The 21,942-nt window shown below is 38.8% G+C and overlaps 1 long non-coding RNA gene across 1 annotated transcript in view; it reads right to left on the bottom strand.

The window, feature by feature from the left end:
• Window positions 1–21,040, bottom strand: part of LOC143670664 (uncharacterized) — a 53,482-nt gene extending 32,442 nt beyond the window's left edge. The window contains exons 1-2 of the long non-coding RNA XR_013169426.1: window positions 20,794–21,040; window positions 20,521–20,670 (exon numbers count right to left, since the gene is read on the bottom strand). This is a non-coding gene — a long non-coding RNA (uncharacterized LOC143670664). The remainder of the gene's footprint in view (window positions 1–20,520; window positions 20,671–20,793) is intronic.
• Between the last annotated feature and the right edge of the window lie 902 nt (window positions 21,041–21,942).

The raw sequence follows: 21,942 nt of genomic DNA, 5'->3' as shown, positions 1-21,942 counted from the left end.
TAGATGCCAATACCAAGATCATAGGGATGTTAAAATTATCTGACAAGGACTTTTAAGTAACCATAATAAAAATGCCTCAATGTGAAATTAGAAACATGTTGGAAAAAATAGAAAGTCCTACCAAAGAAATAGAAAGTCTCTGCATAAAAACTGGAGGATATGAAGAAGAGCCAAGTGGTAATTTTAAAACTGAGAAATACAATAATAAAAATAATTTTTAAAAACTCAATGGAGGACTTCTGAGTCAAAATGGTGGCTTAACAATGTGCGCATTTTAGTTTGTCCTCCAGAACAACTACTAATAGCCAGAAACAGTACAGAACAGCTCCTGGGGCCACGTCAGTGGCTGGACACACAGCGTACCCCAGTCTGGACCAGCTGGACTGGCTGCGAGCCCCCCCCCCGAACCATGAGTTTCCAAAGCTGCAGCGGCTGGCGCCCCTCCCCCACAGGCTGCTTCCCAGAGGGGAAAGGAAAGGAACTTTACCAGCAAACAGGGACTGAGCACAATCAAAGGCCAATATGGAATTAATTAACAAACTCTGACTACTAAAAATAGGGCCCCAGCTTAGGTGAAGCTGGTCAAAGTGGAGGTTGCTCATTTTTGCCCTGGTGCCAAGGGGGCAAGGCTGACGGAAAAAAGGTGAAAAAAAAGAGAAGGAAACAGAGGTTTTTGTGGCTGTGTTTCTACAAAGGCTTGACTGCCTTTGGATATAGCCACAGGACTTCTCAGGCTACAACTGCCCCAGGCATAGGCAGAAGTGAGTGCGTTTGGGGGCTTGTCTGGAGTCTGTGCCTTCCCCAGTGGAGGTGTGAAGCCCAACTCAGGTGGAATCCCTCCCTCAAGGAATTCAGACACCAGGGCTTGGTAATTTGAAGCCATTAAAACCAGCCTACAACCTCTCCTCTGTCTCCACCATGCCCCCAGAAGGGAGAGTCTGCCAAAGTTAAAGGTACCACATCATCTTATGCTGGTGGGACCTACAGGCAGACAAGCACCACATACTGGGCAGGATAAGAAAAACAGAGTCCAGAGACTTCACAGGAAAGTCTTTCAACCTGCTGGGTCTCACCCTCAGGGAAAACCGATGCAGGTGACTCTTTCCTCCTGATAGGAGGCCAGTTTGGTCTGGGAAAATCCGGTTGGGGTCTATAATACCTAAGTACACCCTCCTAAGGGTGGGGGAAAAAAGGCACCATACAAGCAGGGTAAGAAACAAGAAAACAAGAACTGAAAAATTCTTCTCTGTTAAACAAAACTTAAGCTAGAGGTCCAGAAAAAGCTGATCTGAATGTCAAAGAACAGATAGACAACAAATTCATCCAGCAAGAAAACTCTAGGTAAAAGAAGTGAAAGCAATCTCCAGAATAAACTAATTAAGGTAATTAAATGCCTAAATGCCAGAAAAAAATAACAAATCACACTAGGAAAATTGAAGATATGGCTCAGTCAAAGGAACAAACCAACAATTAAAATGACATACAGGAGCTGAAACAATTAATTCAGAATGTACAAACAGACATGGAAAACCTCATCAAACACCAAATCAATGAATTGAGGGAGGATATAAAGAAGGCAAGGAATGAACAAAAAGAAGAAATGGAAAGTTTGAAAAAACAAATCACAGAACTTATGGGAATGAAAGGCACAGAAGAAGAGATGAAAAAAAAAACAATGAAAATCTACAATGGTAAATTTTGAGAGACAGAACATAGGATTAGTGAACTGGAGGATGGAACATCTGAAATCCAGCAAGAAACAGAAACTATAGGGAAAAAATGGAAAAATATGAGCAGGAACTCAGGTAATTGAAAGATGATATGAAGCGCATGAATATACATGTTGTGGGTGTCCCAGAAGGAGAAGAGAAGGGAAAAGAAATAGAAAAACTAATGGGAGAAATTATCACTGAAAATTTCCCAACTCTTATGAAAGACTTACAATTACATATCCAAGAAGTGCAGTGTACTCCAAAGAGAATAGATCCAGATAGATATACTCCAAGACATTTACTAATCAGAATGTCAGAGGTCAAAGAGAAAGAGAGAATCCTGAAAGCAGCAAGAGAAAAGCAATCTATCACATACAAGGGAAGTCCAATAAAACTATGTGTAGATCTCTCGGCAGAAACCATGGAGGCGAGAAGAGAGTGGGATGATATATTTAAATTACTAAAAAAGAAAAACTGCCAACCAAGAATTCTATATCCAGCAAAATTGTCCTTCAAAAATGAGGGAGAAATTAAAACATTTTCAGACAAAAAATCACAGAGTTTGTGACCAAGAGACCAGCTCTGCAAGAAATACTAAAAGGAGCACTAGAGACAGATACAAAGACAGAAGAGAGAGGTGTGGAGAAGAGTGTAGAAAGGAAGACTATGAGTAAAGGTAAAAAGAAGGAAAAATAGACATGACATATAAAATCCAGAAGGCAAAATGGTAGAAGAAAGTACTACCCGTGCAGTAATAACACTAAATGTTAATGGATTAAACTCCCCAATCAAAAGACATAGTCTGGCAGAATGGATTAAAAAACAGGACCCATCTATATGCTGTATCTACTCAAAGGACATGAGGGCAAGGACACAAATGGACATTTACACACCAATGTTTATAGCAGAATTATTTACTTTATTTACAATACCAAGAGATGGAAGCAGCCAAAATGTCCATCAACAGGCGGTTGGCTAAACAAACTGTGGCATTTACATAAGATGGAATATTGTGCAGCTGTAAGACAGAATAAAGTTATGAAGTATGTATTAACATGAATGGACCTTAAGGACATTATGCTGAGTGTGATTAGTCAGAAACAAAAGGAAAAAATACTGTATGGTCTCCCTGATATGAACTGACATTAGTGAATAAACTTGGACTATTTCGTTGGTAACAGAGACCATCAGGAGATAGAAATAGGATAAGATATTGGGTAGTTGGAGCTGAAGGAATACATATTGTGCAACAGGACTGAATATAAAAACTCAGAAACGGACAGCACAATATTACCTAATTGTAATACAATTATGTTAAAACACTGAATGAAGCTGCATATGAGAATGATAGAGGAAGGAGGGCTGGGACATAAATGAAATCACCAAGAAAGATAGATGATAAAGATTGAGATGGTATAATATAGCAATGCTTAGAGTGTATAATGATAGTGACTAAATGTACAAATTTTAAGAATGTTTTTGCATGAGGAAGAACAAAAGAACGTCATTACTGCAGTGTGTTGAAAATAGATGGCAATTAATATTTTAAAATTTCAACTTATGTGTGAGACTAAAGCAAAAAATATTTATTTGGTACAAATTTATATTTTGACTAGTGCATCTCCTAATACAACTTATGTAGATAGTTGATTGAACACTGTAAGTACATGGAACTTTGGGTAGGACATGAGATTTTGTTGGTTTGTCCAGGTGATGCCCTGATGAATCCCAAAGTGATTTGATCAGTGAATGGAAAAGTATTTGCAAACTCCCCTTCAGGGAATGGTGAGAACAGGGGAAAACTCAAGTTCCCCAAGTCGAATTCTTGATATTCTCACTGGCAGTGTGGACAACCAAAGCTATAGGCTGAGTCCCCAATCTTGGGGGTTGCTCATATGAAACTTAACCCCATAGGGGATAGGTCAAGCCTACTTAAAATTAGGCCTAAGAGTCACCCCCAACAGAACCTCTTTTGTTGCTCAGATGTGGCCTCTCTCTCTAGCCAACATAGCAAGCAAACTCACTGCCCTCCCCCTGTCTACATGGGACGTGATTCCCAGAGGTGTGGATCTTCCTGGCAATGTGGGACAGAAATCCCAGAATGAGCTGAAATTCAGCATCAAGGGATTGAGAAAAACTCTAGAATGAGCTGAGACCCAGCATCAAGGGATTGAGAAGACCTTCTTGACCAGAGAGGGGAAGAGTGAAATGAGACAAAGTGTCAATGGCTGAGAGATTCCAAACAGAGTCAAGAAGTTATCCTGGAGGTTATTCTTATGTATTAAGTAGATATCACCTTGTTATTCAAGATGTAATGGAGAGGCTGGAGGGAACTGCCTGAAAATGTATAGCTGTGTTCCAGTAGCCATGTTTCTTGATGATGATTGTATAATGATATAGCTTTCACAATGTGACTGTGTGATTGTGAAAACCTTGTGTCTGATGCTCCTTTTATCTACCTTGTTGACAGATGAGAAGAACATATGGAATAAAAATAAATAATAAGGGGAACAAATGTTAAAATAAATTTAGTTTGAAATGTTAGTGATCAATGAAAGGGAGGAGTAAGGGGTATGGTATGTAAATTTTTTTTCTATTTTTGTTTTATTTTTCTGTTGTCTTTTTCTGAATTGATGCAAATATTCTTGGAAATGATCATGATGATGAATATGCAACTATGTGATGATATTGTGAATTGCTGAGTGTATGTGTTGAGAATGTTTGTGTTTTTTTCTTGTAATTTTTTTTAATTAATAAAAAAATTTTAAAAACTCAATGGAAAACAATAAATAAAAACTCGATGGAATGGCTCAACAGCATGATAGAGTAGGCGGCACAATGAATCATTGAACTTGAAGTTAGGATACTAAAATTACTCATTCTAGACAACAGGGAGAAAATAGACTGAAAAAAATCAACAGAGCCTCAGGGACTTGTGAGATCAAACAAAAGATCTAACATTCAATACCATTTGGAGTCCTGGAGCAAGAGCAGAAAAAGAGGTGGGGGAAAGTTATCTTATATAAAGCAGTGAAACTCAGACTTCCCTTCATCAAAACTGGGTGCTAATCCCATTATTAGGTATATATTTGGAAGACCCGAGAGCAGGGACACGAATAGACATTTGTGTACTGATGTTTATGGCAGTACTGTTCATGATTGCCAATGGATGGAGACAGCCCAAGTCAATGGGTGATTGGATAAACAAACTGGGGTATATACTTATGATGAAATATTATGCAGCTCTCTGTAACATTGCATCATAAGTGGAATAAAGTTATGATGCATGCAAAAAATGCAGATAAGCCTTGTGGACAGTATATTGAGTTAAATAAACCAGAAACAAAAAGACAAATACTGTATAGTCTCGTTAATATGGACTAACTGTGGTGAGCAAACTCTGAGAATTAAAGTTGAGAATACACGTTATCAGGAGACAGAAAAAGGGTGGAGATTGGGCATTTGATGCTGAAGGAGTACAGAATGTTTAATGATATTGATTGTCGAAATTCAGAAATGGATAGCACAATACTGTGTGATGGTAGTACAATACTGTAAGTATAATGAACAAAACTGAATGTGAGTATGGTTGAAAGAGAAGGCTAGGGGCACGCATGACACCAGAAAGAAAAATAAAGTCTAAAAATGGGGACTGTATAGCTTAGCAAAATGTGGAGGTGACAATGTGGTAATTAAATGTACAAATATAAGAACATTTTAACATGAAGAGAACAAATGGATGCCATCATCGCAGGGTGTTGAAAATGGGATGGTATATGGAAAAAATATAATCAATGCAAACTAGGGTCTATAGTTAAGAGTAACATTGTAATATTCCTTCATTCATTGTAAGAAATGCCAATATACCAAAGCTAACTGTCAATAACAGGGGGATGTAAAGGAGAAGTTTTGTTATTGTAGTTGTTTCTCCTTTTTTTTAAAAATCCTTTTATTTTTCCTTGCAGAAGAAACAGAAATATTCTCATATAGATTGTGATGAAGAATCCATAACTATGTAATTGTACCAGGAGCAATTGATTGTATACTTAGAATTGATTGTATGGTCTGTGAATAAAACTGGTTAAAAATAAATACATTTGGTTTTAACTTTTCTCTCTAATCCCTCAAATTGGCGTACGGTAATATACATTCTTTCCATGCCAAGGTGGACTGATAAATTAAGTGAAAGTGCAACACCTTTATTGTACTGAGAAGTAAAAATGACCTGAGTGTCCTATTAATAATTTTAAGCTTTTGAAACTTGAACGTTTTTTTTCAGTTTGTGTACACTTGCCCCAAATTGTAGTCTTGAAAGTAATGTGTGTTGCACGTTAAAAGAGCCAGGGAAATTATTATGTTAACAAATAAGCATCTTATGTGTATGTAGCTATTGCTTTGTACTGAGAGAAAATGCTCAACCTTTTAGATGTGATTAAATAGTAAGCTCTGTGACTTTGTTGGGGGAGGCAGGAAAAGGTGCACTTAATGTAATCCCTAGCAAAAACAGCATAATTTTTCAATTTTTACCTTTATGATTTAGATTATAATTTCAAAATGTGTAAGACATGCATCTTTTGTTCAGTTTTTTTCCCCCCGTATTATGGTTCTTTGATGCCTTTTGCATTTTGGTTGCTATCTTGCCAAAATAAGTATTACTGTATCTCTAACTTGATTTTCCCCCTCCCCCAAATGTCTTATTTTAAAAAAACAAAGCTAAAAGCCTACTTCCAAGTCAAAGCCTGTATTGTCGTGTAAGACTTGGGGGGGGGTATATTTTGTTTCCTGGTGAATATAATCAACTACCCAAGAAATCTATGATGATGGTCACTGGGTGCAGGTGACAGGTTCTGACCCAGCCCATTCAGGGGCTTTATATCTAGATAAGTACAAGCTGATAAGGTCCTTGCCCAATTAGCTAAACTCATTTGGTATGGGTTCTGACTATCTTAGTATAATATCTTTACAAGGTGAAAACTTACTGCATTTATTCCTTTCCATAAAAAGTGCATTATGGGAATCAAGAATCCATAGGACTATTTTTGTTATCTGAAGTACAAATTTCTAGCATTCACCTCTCTTCAATCCTTTGTGACCCATCTCACAGATTTCAATGAGACCATAATAACAAACGTATGTAAAAAAAAATCTTCACATTGAAATTATACAAACATTTGATAGGCTAAACCTTGTTTGCTATTTTTAAGGAATTGAAACCTAGCAGTCTTATTGAGAAATAAGAATTGGTTCCCAGCTGCCTTTTTGAGAAAATCTGGTTAGACTAGAGTAGGGCTGAACCTGGAAAGAATGTGCATTGTCACATCAAAGATAAGCTTTGCAAATTCATATCTTACCTAGGTTTCAAATTCTTTGCTGCATTGCTAGTTTGCTTTCATAAAATGAAATTCTGTAGGAGATACTGGTGGCCTAAACTAAATTGCACTCAAAATACCCAGATTCTGTTACATAGTTTTCTTTTAATCTGAAGGTAAAAATTTTCAGTACTTATAAACACTAAGAAAATACTGGCTTTGACCAGTGTTCAGTCTGGTGCCAAACTTGAATGAAATTCAAATTCACATAACCTGAGTTTTATTCACAGATGTTACCTTAATAGAGTAATCCTTCAGTTTGCTCTGTTCGATTGTTTTAAAAATCCTGTTTCTCAAACAGCTATGTTACTTGATTAAAACAATGTTAAAATTAAAAAATAATAAATAAATAAATAGAGATATAAGTGGTGGAGAAGATGTGCAGACACAGAGATATGCTTATTAACTGTTGGTAGGGAAGTTGAATGGTGCAGCCCTTCTGGATGGCAGGGTGGTGGTTCCACAGAAGGCTAAGTATAGGGTTGCCGTATGATCCTGCAACCCTGCTATTAAGTAAATACCTGGAAGAACTGAAAGCAAGGATACAAATAGATGTAAACACAGTGGTGTTTATGGTGACATTATTCACATTTGCCAATGGATTGAGGTGGCCTGTAAGTACATCAACTGATGAACAGAAGGGCAAACCACATCGTATACATATGACAGAATATTGAGCAGCTGGAGAAAGGAATGAAGTCATAAGGCATACAGCTAGATGAATGAAACTTGAGGATAGTATGTTGAGTGAAATAAGCCAGAAATGAAAGGACAAATATTGTGGTCTCACTAATATAATATAATGAGCAAACTGAGAATTGAATTTGAGATCATAAGTTATCAGAGGGTAAAAAATGGGCAGAGATTGGGCAATCAATGCTTAAGGAGTAGAGAATGTTGAAGAAGGGTCATTGTAAAGGTTCCTAAGATGTAAGCTCTTAAAGTAGTCATATTTATTCCTTAGTTTTAACTGCCATTTCTAAGTTCTAAGATGCTGTACTCTTTGTGTATCATCTTGTCAGTCCCTGAAACATTGGGTATCTGTGTGGCACCTGAGACTCAGAGTTAGAGTTCTGTAACTCTCAAAGTCAGCATTACTTCATACAGCATGCTAATGTAGCTGAAAAAGTGATCAGACTTCAATTAATGATATGAAAGAAGTGGATCTGGTTAGGACTAATATAAATCACAATACAGGCAAAGAATGATATTGTCTATATTTTGAAATTTCAACTTCTGTGTAAGACCAAAGGAAGAGATGCTTATTTGGTCCAAAATTTAAATTTTCTGTAGGCATACTGCTTAATTTAACTTGTCTGATCAGCTCATTTAAACAACCTAATTACATGGAACTTAGAATAAGGAATGAGATGGTGTTATTCTGTACAAGTATAGGTATTACAGACAATACCCTGATACATTCTAGATAATTTGGGGTAGAGAATTAAAAAGTATTTCCAAACTCCCCTTGAAGGACTAGGTAAAAAATGTGATACTACTATACTTCCCCACGTGGACAATTTCTGATATTCTCTCAAGTATTAAGCACTCCCAATTTGATTATCCAAGCTCTCAAACTTGAGGCTTATCCTAATGAAATTTATTTCTTCAATGGCAAAGCTAAGCCTACTTATAATTATGCCTAAGAGTCACCCTAGAGAACCTCTTTCATTGTTCAGATGTGGCATATCTCTCTATAAGCCAACTATGCAAAGAATCCTGCTACCCTCCCCTATACTTGGGACATGACTTCCAGGGATGTAAGTGTCCCTAGTAAAGTGGGGCATGACTCCTAGGGATGAATCTTGCCCTGTCATCATGGGGTTAAGAATGCTTTCTTGACCAAAAGGGGGAAAGGAAATGAAACAAAATAAAGTTTCAGTGGATAAGAGATTTCAAATAAAATCAGGAAGTCATTCTGGAGGTTATTCTTTTGTAAGCTTCAGCCAAATATTGCAAATTGCCGTGCTGAGCCCCAAACAACAGAATTCTTAAAAATGCTCAAGCATACCCTGGGCTCTATCTAAGACTCTAAAAGTTTTTCTTAGTAAGTTTATTTTTTCAGAAATTCAAGGCCTCCAGAGTGTTCCTATGCCAGATAAGCCCTGAAATCCAGATGTATCAGTCTCTCCAAGAACATCAATCAGTTTCATCCCTCTACCCCACGAAGTCAGCACCCTTTCCTGGCATGAAGAAGTTAAATGGGTATTGCCCAGATATCCCCGAAGATTGAGGGAGTAGTCAAATGAGGAGAAGGTGTAACTGAGTAACTCACATTTAAGAAATGTTTATGACCACCGACTACTTATATAGATATTTCTTTTTAGTTTCCAGTGCATTAGAACAGTCAGAAGGAAATACCTGAAGTTGTTGAACTGTAATCCAGTAGCCTTGATCTTTGATAATGATGGTATACTATATAGCTTTTATTCTGTGACTGTGTGATTGTAAAAACTTTGTGACTGATACTCCCTTTATCCAGTTTATATGTAGATAAGTAATAAATTAAGTCATGCATGAAAAAATAGTAATGATATGTTGGGACTATGGAGAAAATACCCTTAAGTAAGCTATGGATAATAGTTGTAGTACTACCTTAATAATCTTTCATCAATTGTAACAAATATAACTGCTGTTAAAAAATAGTAGGATTATAGGCAAGATGGAGGCTTAGTGAGCTGTGGAACTTAGTTCGTCCTGCAGAGCAGCTAGTAAATAACCAGAAACAGTACAGAACAACTGCTGGGGCCACATCAGTGACTGGACCCACAGCATACAACAGTCTGGGCCAGGTGGCAGGCTAAGGCCCCACAAAAACTCTCATTAGACAGAACTGGAAGCCATCTCAGGTTCCAGCACTGCCCCAGGCAAGGGCTGAATTAAACTTGTCTGAGAGACAAAGTAACTAGTCAGGTGAAAGGAATTAATTCCCTAAAAGTTGTAGCTTCCCCAAGAGAAAAGTGGGGCCCAGTTCAAGTGAAATTCCTCCTTCAAGGAATTCAGGCAGCAGGAAATGGAAAACTGCAGCAATTAATGCCAACCTACAACCTCACTTCTGTTTCAACCACACTCCATGGCAGGGAGAATCTGCTAAAATTAAAGGCACCACATCACTTTACACAGGTGGGAAGCCACCAGCAGACAATCACCTCATGCTAGGGAGGACAGGAAAATCACAGAGTCTAGAGACTTCTTAGGAAAGTCTGACAACCTGCTGGGTCTCACCCATACGGAAAACTATTGGTGACTCTTTCCTCCTGAGACATGGGCCGGTTTGGTCTGGGAATATCTGACTCAAGTCTATAATATTTGAGAAGACCCTTATCAAAAAAAAAAAAAAAGAAAAGAAAGAAAGAAAAAGGCTCCTATATGAGAGGCAAGAAACAGAAAAAAAAAATAAAAAATTCTAATCAGTTAAACAGAACCTATGCTAGAGGTCTAGAATAAGTTGAACTGACTGTCAAAGAACTGATATAGAACAAAGCCATCCAGCAGGAAAATCCTAAGTAAAAGAGTGAAAACAACCTCCAGAATAAACCATGGAGGCAAGAAGGCAGTGTATGGTATATTTAAGATTCTAAAAGAAAAGAACTGACAATGAAGAATTCTATATACAGCAAAATTTTCCTTCAAAAATGAGGAGGAGATTAAAACATCTTCAGACAAACAATCACTGAGAGAATTTGTGACCAAGAGACTGCCTCTGCAAGAAGTACTAAAGGGAACACTACAGGCAGATAGGAAAAGTCAGGTGAGAGAGGTATGGAGAAGAGTGTAGAAATAAAGACTATTAGTAAAGGTAAAAAGAGAAAAAAATAGGTATGATATATAAAATCCAAAAGACAAGATGGTAGAAGAAAATATTGCCTTTACAGTAATAACACTAAATGTTAATGGATTAAAATCCCCAATCAAAAAACATAGACTTGCAGAATGGATTAAAAAACAGGACCCATCCATATGCTGTCTACAGGAGACTCATCTTAGACCCAAAGACAAAAAAAGCTTGAAAGTGAAAGATTGGGAAAAGATATTACATGCAAACAACAATCAGAAATGAGCAGTAGTAGCTATACTACTCCAACAAATTAGACTTCAAATATAAAACAATTAAAAGAGACAAAGAAGGATACTATATATTAATAAAATGAACAATTAAACAAGACATAACAATTATAAATATTTATGCATCCAGCCAGAGTGCTCCAAAGTACATGAGTCAAATACTGACAACACCGAAGGGAGAAATAGACACCTATATCATAATAGTTGCAGACTTCAATTCCCTGTTCTAATCAATTAATAGAACATCTAGACAGAAGATCAATAAAGAAACAGAATTTGACTTAACAGACATTTACAGAACATTACACCTCACAAAAGCAGGATATCCATATGCAAAAGAAGGAAAGAGGACCCATATCTCACACCCTATACAAAAATTAACTCAAAATAGATTGATGACCTAAAACATTAGCACTAATACCATAAAACTTTTAGAAGAAAATGTAGGGAAATATCTTATAAAATTTGAATTAGGAGGCAGTTTCCTAGACCTTACACCCAAAGCACAAGTATTGAAGAAAGAAATAGATAAATGGGAATTCCTCAAACTTAAACACTTTTATGCATTAAAGAACTTTGTCAGGAAAGTAAAAATGCAGCCTACACAATGGGAAGCAATATTTAGAAACCACATATCAGATAAGGGTTTAGAATCCAGAATATATAAAGAGCTTCTTCAACTGAACAACAAAAAGACAAATAACCCAATTAAAAATGGCCAAAAGACATCAAAAGACACTTCTCAGAAAAGGAAATACAAATGGCTACAAGGCACATGAAAAGATGTTCAACTTCACTGGCTATTAGGGAAATGCAAATCAAAACCACAATGAGATATCATCTCATACCTACTTGAACGACATTATAAAAAAAAAGCAATGACAAGTGCTGGAGAGGATGTGGAGAAAGAGGAAAACTTATCCACTGTTCTTGGGAATGTAAAAGAAACAACTCTCTGGGAGGCAGTTTGGTGGTTCCTCAGGAAGCTGAGTATAAGATTGCCATAAGATCCAGCAATTCCATTACTAGGTACATATTCAGAAGATCTGAGGCCAAGTACACAAATATACATTTGCACTCCAATGTTTATAGCAGCATTATTTACAATTGCCAAGAAATGGAAACAGCCCAAATGTCCATCAATGGATGAGTGGTTAAACAGGCTGTGGTATATACATATGATGGAATATTATGCAGCTGTAAGACAGAATAAAGTCACAAAGCATGTAACAACATGGGTGATCTTTTGAGGACAATATGCGGAGTGAAATTAGTCAGAAACAAAAGAACAAATGCTGTATGATCTCAGTAATATTAACTAACAATAATGAATGAACTTTGAGAATAGAAGTTAAGAACACAAGTTGTCAGGAGATAGAAATAGGGTAGAGATTGAGCAATTGGTGCTGAAGGAGTGCAGATTTTGCAACAGGCCTTATTGTAAAAATTCAGAAATGGATAGCACAATGCTACCTGATTGTAACACAATAATACAAATACTGAATGAAGTGGAATGTGAGCATGATGAAGGAGAAGGGCTGCATACATGTATGAAACCAGAAGGGATGATAGAGGACAAAGACTGAGAATTTAGGAATGCTTAGAGTGGACAATTCTGGTGATTAAGTGTACAAATAAAAAACAGTTTTGCAGTAATGTAGGGTGTTGACAATAGATGGTATATTGGAAAAAGCACAATCAATGCAAGCTAGGGTCTATAGCCAATAGTAACATTGTGATATACTTTCATTGAATGTAACAAAAACATTATGCAAAACTAAATGTAAACAGGTGGGGGGCATGTGGAAGGGGTACGGATTCTTTGTCGAAGAAAAATGTCTTCAGATAGATTATGGTGGTGAAGACATATCTAAACACTTAGGTTGGATTGGATGATGTGTGAATAAAACTATTTAAAAATGAATGGAGAGAAATAAGTGCTAGAGAAAATGCAGAAAATGAGACATACCTATTCACTGTCAATAAGGAGACAGAGATGCCGCCCTTTGGAGGGCAGTGTGGTGGTTTCAGTGGAGGCTAGAGGTAGGGTTGCCATATGATCCTGAAATTTCATTGCTCAGTATACGCCTGGAGGAACTGAGTGTGGGGACATGAACAGACATTTGCACACTGGTGTCTATGGTAGCAGTGTTCACAATCCACCATGGATGGAGGTGGCCTAAGGGTACAATGACTGAGGAATGGAATGGGGAACTATGGTGTCTACAGATAATGGACTACTGATCAACTGCAAGGACTGAAATTGTGAGGCATGCAAATAGGTGAATGAAACTTGGGGACTGTGTGTTCAGTGAAATGTCAGAAACAGAAAGTCAAATATTATCATGTCTCACTCATATGGACTAACTATAACATAAAAACTTGGTGAGCTGAAGTTGAGAGCATGGCTTATCAAGTTTGGGCCTATTGTAAAGGGTCCTAGATTGTAAGTTCTTACAGTAGTCACTTATATTCATGAGTTGCAACAGTTATTTCTAAATTTTGAGATACTGAGCTGTTTGTTTATAACTTGGTCATTCCCAAAAACTTCAGGTATTTGTGTGAGTCCTGAGACTCAGAATTAGAGCTCTGAAGCTATGAAAGTCAACAGTAGCCCATACAGGAACTGTTTAAAAAGTTGAAAAAGGGATCTGACTTTGAGTAGAGATATGAATGAAGCTGATCTGGATAAACTTATGTAAATCAGAATACAGGGTAAAGGATGATATCATCCATAATCTTAACACTTCAATTTATGTGTGAGACTAAAGGGAGAGATGTTTATTTGGTGCAAAATTTATATTTTAGAAAGTGCGTTTCCTAATTTGCCTTTCATGGTCAGTTTAGTTGAACACCATAAGGACATGGAATTTTGAATAGAGCATGAGACTGTTGGTTTGTCCCACTTAGTACGCTGCCTGGATATACCCCCGAGTAATTTGGGCAGTGAATAAAGAATTTGCAAGGTCCCCTTGGGGCACTGGGGAGAAAGGAGGAAATATTCAATTTTCCCATTTGGAGAATTTCTGATATTCTCACAAGCAGTGAAGACAACTAAATCAATAGGCTGAGCCTTTGATCTTGGGGTTCACCTCTGTGGGACTTATTCCTGTAAAGGATATGCTAAGCCTACTTAAAATTGGGCCTAAGAGTCACAGCTACAGTACCTCCTTTGTTGCTCAGATGTGGTCTCTCTCTCTCTTAGCCAACTTGCAGGTGAATTCACTGTCCTCCCTCCTGCATAGGATATGGCTCCAAAGGGTGTAAATCTCCCTGGAAACATGGACCAGAAATCCTAGGATGAGCCAGGACCCGGCCTCAAGGGATTGAGAGAAATTTCTTGAACAAAGGGGGAAGAGAAATGAAACTAAATTATGTTTCAGTGGCTAAGAGATTTCAAACAGAGTCAAGAGGTTATCCTGGAGGTTATTCTTATGCATTATATAGATATCCCTTTAGTTTATGGTACTAGGGTAGCTGGTGGAAAGCACCTGAAACCGTTGAGGTGTGTTCCATAGCCTTGATTCTTGAAGACAACTGTATAATGTGCATCTTTTACAATGTGACTGTGTGATTGTGAAAACCTTGTGTCTGATGTTCCTTTTATCTAAGCTATGGACAGATGAGTAATAAATACTGATGGAGAGTAAACAAATAATGGGGGGACAGAGGTTAAAATAAATTGAATGGATGGAAATACTATTGGTCAATGAGAGGAAGGGGTAAGGGGTATGGTATGTGTGAATTTTTTCTTTTTTCTTTTTATTTCTTATTCTGGAGTGATGAACATATTTCTGAAAAATGATCATGATGATGAATGCACAACTGTGTGATGACATAGTGATCCACTGATTGTAAACCATGTATGGAATGTTTGTATGTTAAGATTTATCAGGAAAAGAAAAATAAAATACAAACAAACAACCTAAAAAAATAGTAGAATTACAAAACAAAATTACCATCAATTGTAACAAAATTTGCACACTAATGCAAGTGTTGGTGGTGAGGTGGTTTGTGGGAATGCATGATTATTCTGTAAACCCACAACTTCTCTAAGAAAAAAATTTAAAAAAGAGTGTGTGGAAGTACAATACTGTATTTGTAATTAACAAAGCTCGGTATGAGTATGGTTGAAAGATGAAGGCTAGAGTAGTATATGTCACAAGAAGGAAAGCCAAAGGATAAAAAAAACTGGGACTGCATAATAACAAAACCTAGAGTGGACAATGATGGTGATTAGTTGCACAACTATAAGAAACTTCTTACCTGGACTAGAATAAATGTATATCACTGTTACAAGGTGTTAAAATAATAGGGTGGTATATGCAAAAAAAATGCAATTAATGTTAACTAAAGTCTATAGTTAACAGTAACATGGCAATATTCTTGCATTAACTGTAACAAAGACTATATACCAAAACTAAATGTCAATAGTAGGGAGATATAAAGGGGTATCAGACTTTTTTCTTCAGAAAAAATAAGGATATTCTCATATTATCTGTAGTGGTGAATGCATAACTATGTGATTGTACACTTAGGATGTATGCATGCTATGGCACTAAAACTGTAAAAAATTATAGGTGAGGATAAGGTGTGTGGAATGTTTGGGGTTTTCTTTTTTTATTTCTTTTTTTTGGTGTAAGGAAAATGTTCTAAAATGATTGTGGTGAGTAATGCACATCTATGTGATAATATTGTGAGCCACTTATTGTATACTTTGGATAGATTATATGGTGTGAATATATCTCAATAAAATTGCATTAAAAAAGAAGACAAAGCAGGGTTAATAAAATGTTGATATAGGGGAAAATACATTTAATGCAAGCTATGGACTATAGCTAACTGTAATGTTTTAATATTCTTTCATCAATTATAGCAAGTGCACCATACCAATATCAAATGTCAACAATAGGGGAGACGAGGAGTATGGGGTTCTTTTTTTGGAGTAATGAAAATGTTCTAAAATTGATTGTGCTGATGAGTGCACAACTCTGTGATGATACTGAGAGTCATTGATTGTACACTTTGGATGGATTCTATGCAGTGTGAATACATCTCAATAAAACTGCTTAAAAAAGGGTGGGTGGAGGGAAAGGGCTCAAGATTGAGAATGTAGTCGAAGGAGGTTATCAAAAAGTAAAATATAGATTAGGATAACGCAAAAGTCTGACAGTCTGGTGAATGAGTGAAGTCTGAACTCATTGCACCAGGATTTGCTGCATCTCCATAGCCTCCACAACTAACAAGGTTAGTTCTCTAAAGAAAACTCACATTATGCTAGGATGTGGCCCAGGCTACCTCTCCCCTACTTCCTCGCTGCTCAGATTTGGGCCCAGACACCCAGTTATCATACATAGTTGAAGATAAAGGCTTTCTTGGGCTTTCCATTTACAGGATAAACCCACTTGTAGACTGGGACTTTCCCAGCAACCAGAGCATTCAGTACCTCAGATTGGAGGCAATTTATATTCTGAGGGGTCAGCACTTAGTGGGCTTTGAGCAAAGATAAGTCCTCTAGTGAGCAGCTTGATATCCTTAAATCTATGAAGTAGGTAATATCATTAACATCATTTTACAAATGAAGGAACTGAGGCAAGGAAATGTCAATTGACTTTCCCAAGATCAAACAAATAGTAAGTGATAGAAATGGGACTAAAACTCATAATCATCCCCAGATCCCTTGCACTTTTCCCAGTGCCTGACAAAGTCCTACTAATTTGTCAAAGTTCAGCTCAAATATTACCTTCTCCATGAAACCTCGGTCTTCTTCTAAAAATCAAAGTATCTATACATATGACATTCACCTCACCAAAATAATGCATGACTTCATTTCATATCCTTACTGGGAGGGTTGAGATCAAATTTGATTAAGCTCTGTATTTGTAACACAGAGCCTGATAAACAGTGGGTGCTTGATGTGTATTTGATGAATACAGGAATAAGTGAGTGAATGAATGAGGGCTGTTTCAAGTGACTATCTGAGTCTCATATGAGGTCCTGAGTACCTTTGCCCAGATCTGTTCACTTAAGCTTTCTTGAAATCAAGTTCAGCCTAGGCTCCTCCAAAAACAGGTCTCCATTATCTTTATTAGTTTGCAAACCCAACCACATGAACATGTACTTACACACATATATACACACATACATACCACAACACACAGTGGGCAAGAGGTCCAAGGGACCCATGATTATTGATAATGGGGGAAGAGGGATTGACAGATGGCCCTATTCAGCTCAGTGCAGCGCAGTGAAATTTGGCCTCTCCCACCAGAGACCAGCATAATCCCTGTAGCTCAGGAATTTTGTGTTCAGAGATAAAGTGGATTGGTGTAATCCAATTTGGACAAGTTCTCGTTCTATATTCTGATGGGTGTGGACTCATTGTAAATAAGATCTCCTGAAGGTGTCACTTCAGTTAAAGTGTGGCCCAACTGAATCAGGTTGAACTCTTTAAAAATGCAATTTTATTGAGATATATTCACACACCAAATAATTCATCCAAAGTATGCAATCAATTGTTCACAGTCATACAGTTGGGCATTTATCATTACATTCAATTTTAGAACATTTTCATTACTCCAGGAAAAAAATAAAAATAAAAAAGAGCACCCAAAACATTCCATATCCCTTATCTGTTTATTTTGACTTTATTTTTCATCTGCCCATACAACAGATAAAAGGAGAGTCAGTCACAAGGTTTTCACAGTCGCATGATCACATGATAAAAGCCATATAGTTATACAACCATCATCAAGAATCCAGTCTACTGGATTACAGTTTAACAGTTTCTAGTATTTCTGTCTAGTTCTTTGAATACACTGGAAACTAAAAAGGAGCATCTATATAATGCATAAGAATAACCTCCAGAATGACCTCTCGATACTATTTGAAACTTCATAGTCACAGAAACATCATTTTGTTTCATTTCTTTTCCCCATCTTGGTCAAGAAGGCATCCTTAATCCCATGATGTTAGAGCCAGGCTCATCCCTGGGAGTCATGCCTCATGTTGCCAGTGAGACAAATCCTAGGAGTCGTGTCCCCCATATGGGAAAGGGTAATGAGTTTCTTTGCTGAGTTGACTTAGAGAGACAAAAGCCACATCTGAGCAATGAAAGTTCTCTGAGGCATAAGTAAAGCAGGCTCAGTTTTACCACTGCAGAAATAAGTTTCATTAGGGCAAGTCTCAAGATTGAGGGCTTTGGGGGAGTCCCTAGTGCTTGAGGAATTGTCAGGAATTGCCCAGGTGGGGAAGCTTATAGTTCCACATTTTTTCCCTAGTCCCTCAAGGGGACTTTGGAAATATTTTTTTATTCTCTGTCCCAAATTCTCTAGAATGTGTCAGGGTATTACATTAACCTGTATGGAATACTAAGATGTCATTCTCTATTCTAGGTTCCATGTAATTAGGTTGTTTAAGTAAATGGATGAACCAGGTTAAATTATATAGTGCCTTACCAATGGAGGCCTCAAATCCTCCTCTCGACATACCTGCTCAAAGCACAGGCAATGGCTCTGTCTGGGTATTATAGGATGTGTTCAGTCCTATGTGCCTTCTCTCTACCCTCTTCCTTTTCTCCACTGTCTGCTTGCCTCTCCCTGGCCTTCCCACCAGTCCCCATGATACAGTCCTGCCCAGCTGGGTTTGCCTAGCCTAGCCTCTAAAACAGGGCCCCAACAATCTCAAATGGCCATTCAGAACCTGATTCCCTATGCTTCCCCACCCCTCTTGCTGTTCCACTGTATCCTTCCCTTCTTGCCTTGTGGAGTCAGGCAGGAAGTGGAGCTGGTTCCTGAGCCAGTCCTGCGTTACCTCAGGATAGACTCCAATGAGACTCTCAGCCTTAGTGTAGAATTCCTCTTTGAGAGAGATGACGGTGGCCTGGAATTTGTAAGTTGACTGCTCCTTGATGTAATTTGCTACCTGTGGGAAGGGCCACCAGGCACTTAGCAGGGCTCAAGCCTTAATACTACCCTGTGTATTCCAATAAGAACCAGCAGGCAAAGAGGGTAGGGGATGGGTGGGGAAGAGACTGAGAAAAAGAGTCCACTGATAGTACCACAATGTAGATAACCCTGGGTCCAGCCTGCCAGGCACAGAGAGCAGGCAGCAGGAATAGCTAAGGCTCACTCAGGAGTTGATCTCTGAAACCCAGCACCAACCTGGGGGTCCCTCCTGGGCCTCCACTTTTCTTGCACTTACCTTGCCAACGTCAGTACTATCCAGGGCAGTATCGATCTCATCCAGGACCAAGAATGGGACTGGCTTGTAGCTGGGAGGAAACTGGTAGATGAGCTGATAACTGAGGGTGGAAGCCAAGGTGGGGTGAAGCAGCCCCAGACCCCATCAAACAGGCCACCTTCCCCCTCCACTTCTTCAGAGACTAAAAAACCTAAATCTTAATGTTGCCTGAGCTCTTAAAGGGTGATAAATCAACCCTGCCCGGTGCTCCAGAATCCTTCAGAAGAACCAGGAGAAGACATGGTCCTCTCAGGGAGTTTCCAGGATGGCTGGAGAGAAAGCTCCCCTAGGATCTAGCCATTCTGACCAAGGTATCCTAGAGATCTACCACCCATCACACATGCTGTCATACATCCTTGCCTCTGCACATGCTGCACCCTCTGCCAAGAAAGCCTGCTGGTCAGTCTGGCAAACTTTTATTCATCCTGTATTTTCTCTTGCTCAGGTGTTTCTTGATTTTGAATTCCCTCCCTGGCCCACCTACATCTTCCCCAGATTGGGCTGCGTGTTCCTCCCTAAACATCCACAAAATCCATGCTCACCACTTGGCAGCAACACTTGGCAAATTTGACTGTCTAGATTGTGAGCTCAAGGACAAAGACCATGTCTGACTCATCTGTATTCCCAATACCTCCACTGTGTCTGGTATGGAGCAGCCCTCAGGAAATGCTTTACTGAATGATGCTGCACAATCAAGCACTAGGTTGTGTGGGGCAAACAGAAGTACTATTGGTGTTCGGGGGGGGGAGATCAGAGGAGGTTGCAGTGACCAAATAGGGCTTCCTAGGGGAAGGGAAGGAAAATGAGGCGGCATAAAAGGGTAGAAGGTGACAGTCAAGCTAGACTTTCACGGAAAGGGTTTATTAGAGAGCAACTATGTAAGCAAAAGCCTGGAGGTAGAATTGAATACATACAAGTGCCAGTGAGGACATGCTGAGTGGATGAGGGTGGATGGGGAAAGACAGGTCCAGAAAAATCAAGGCCAGATACACTGTAATAGGGAGTGAAATGGATGAAATCCAGATTCCATGAGACCATCTTCACCTCCGAAGAGCTCTCCATATCATTGGACCCAGAGCCTCTGGTGGTCTCAGTTCAGTTTCCATCCCAAATGCCCTTAAGGGCAGTCTTACCCATGAATGGCAAAGGTCATGTCACAGCTTCCTCTCTTTCTGAGAAGCTGTCCATAGCCAGAAGCATTTGCCAAGAGTCATGCAGTTGTACTTTCCGCCATCCAGGTAGACATCCTCAGGATTCCTTAGGTTCTCAGAGCCCAGGAATGTCTGGGGAGAAAGCAGATGTGTTAAGATATGGATCTTGGTCTGGAGAGGGTTGGGTAGAGGGAGTCTAGAGGGAATGGCAAGCAAGGATGGTAGAAACTGGTTTGGTAAGGGTTTTCAGCTTACCTGGGCACGGCTGTGCAGGGCAGAGCCTTATAGAATTCATCAATGTTGGTGGCCACAGATTCAAAACAAGCTAAAAATGCTCCTTCTTGATCTATTCAAATGCCTCTTTGGCCTTCTTGGCTCAATTTTGGCCTGTTTCAAACTCTTCCACAAGAATAAAGATAGATGGCCCCCGTGTAAGTCTGCCGGAATACGATATACCAGAACTGGAATCGCTTTTTTAAAAGGGGAAGCTAATAAGTTACAAGTTTGCAGTTCTAAGGAAGTGAATGTGTCCAATTTAAGGCATGAGCGAAAAGTTATCTTCACTGAAGAAAGGCTGATTAGTCTGGAACGCTTCTGTCAGCTGGGAAGTCATGTGCTGACATCTGCTGGTTCCTTGCTCCTGGGGATCATTGCTTTTGGTCTCTGAGTGGAAGTTCCTCACTTTGCTTCTCTGGGGCTGGCTTTCATCTCTTGGCTTCCCTTAGCTCTGTCCAGGCTCTGGCTTGCTTAGCAACTCACAGTGATGTCTGCTGGGCTGCATGCATTTCCAAACATCCGTGTCTGTTCTCTGAAGCAACTGTTCTCTGAGCATCTACATCTGCTCTCTCAGTTGACTCTGAGGCTTCCATCATTTCTCTAGGTTCTGTTGTTTCTGAGGATTCTCAAAAATGTTTCCTATTTTAAAGGATTTCAGTAATCTATTCAAGACCCACCTGGAACGGGTGGAGTCACATCTCCAGCTAATCAATGTTAATCTAATCAAAGGTGGGCGCACCGCATGCCCATGTAGATAATCTAATCAACAAGTGCCCACCTACATTATTGAATCAGGATTAAAAGAAATGGCTGCCTACAAAAGATGGAATCAGGATTAGACATGGCATTTCTGGGATACATAATATTTTCAAACCAGCACAGCCCCTTAGTGTCCTGTCTTTGCCAGAGCTGGGGAACACACCCTGGCAAGAATAATCTGCAAATGACAATCCACAGAGTAGGTACATCCCACAGAAGGAGAAGAATGTCTGGAGAGAGTTCCAGGAAGAGTGTACTACAAAACTCTCTATCCAGTGCACTGACTATATTGCATAGAGGACATTGTTTAGAGGAAGAAACATTGGCTTGGATCCATGCCAACATGGATTTCTCTCTGGGCTCTACCAG

This window comes from Tamandua tetradactyla, chromosome X (assembly GCF_023851605.1).
Source record: "Tamandua tetradactyla isolate mTamTet1 chromosome X, mTamTet1.pri, whole genome shotgun sequence".
NCBI classification, from domain to species: domain Eukaryota; kingdom Metazoa; phylum Chordata; class Mammalia; order Pilosa; family Myrmecophagidae; genus Tamandua; species Tamandua tetradactyla.
This window is presented reverse-complemented; position numbering and strand designations above follow the sequence as displayed.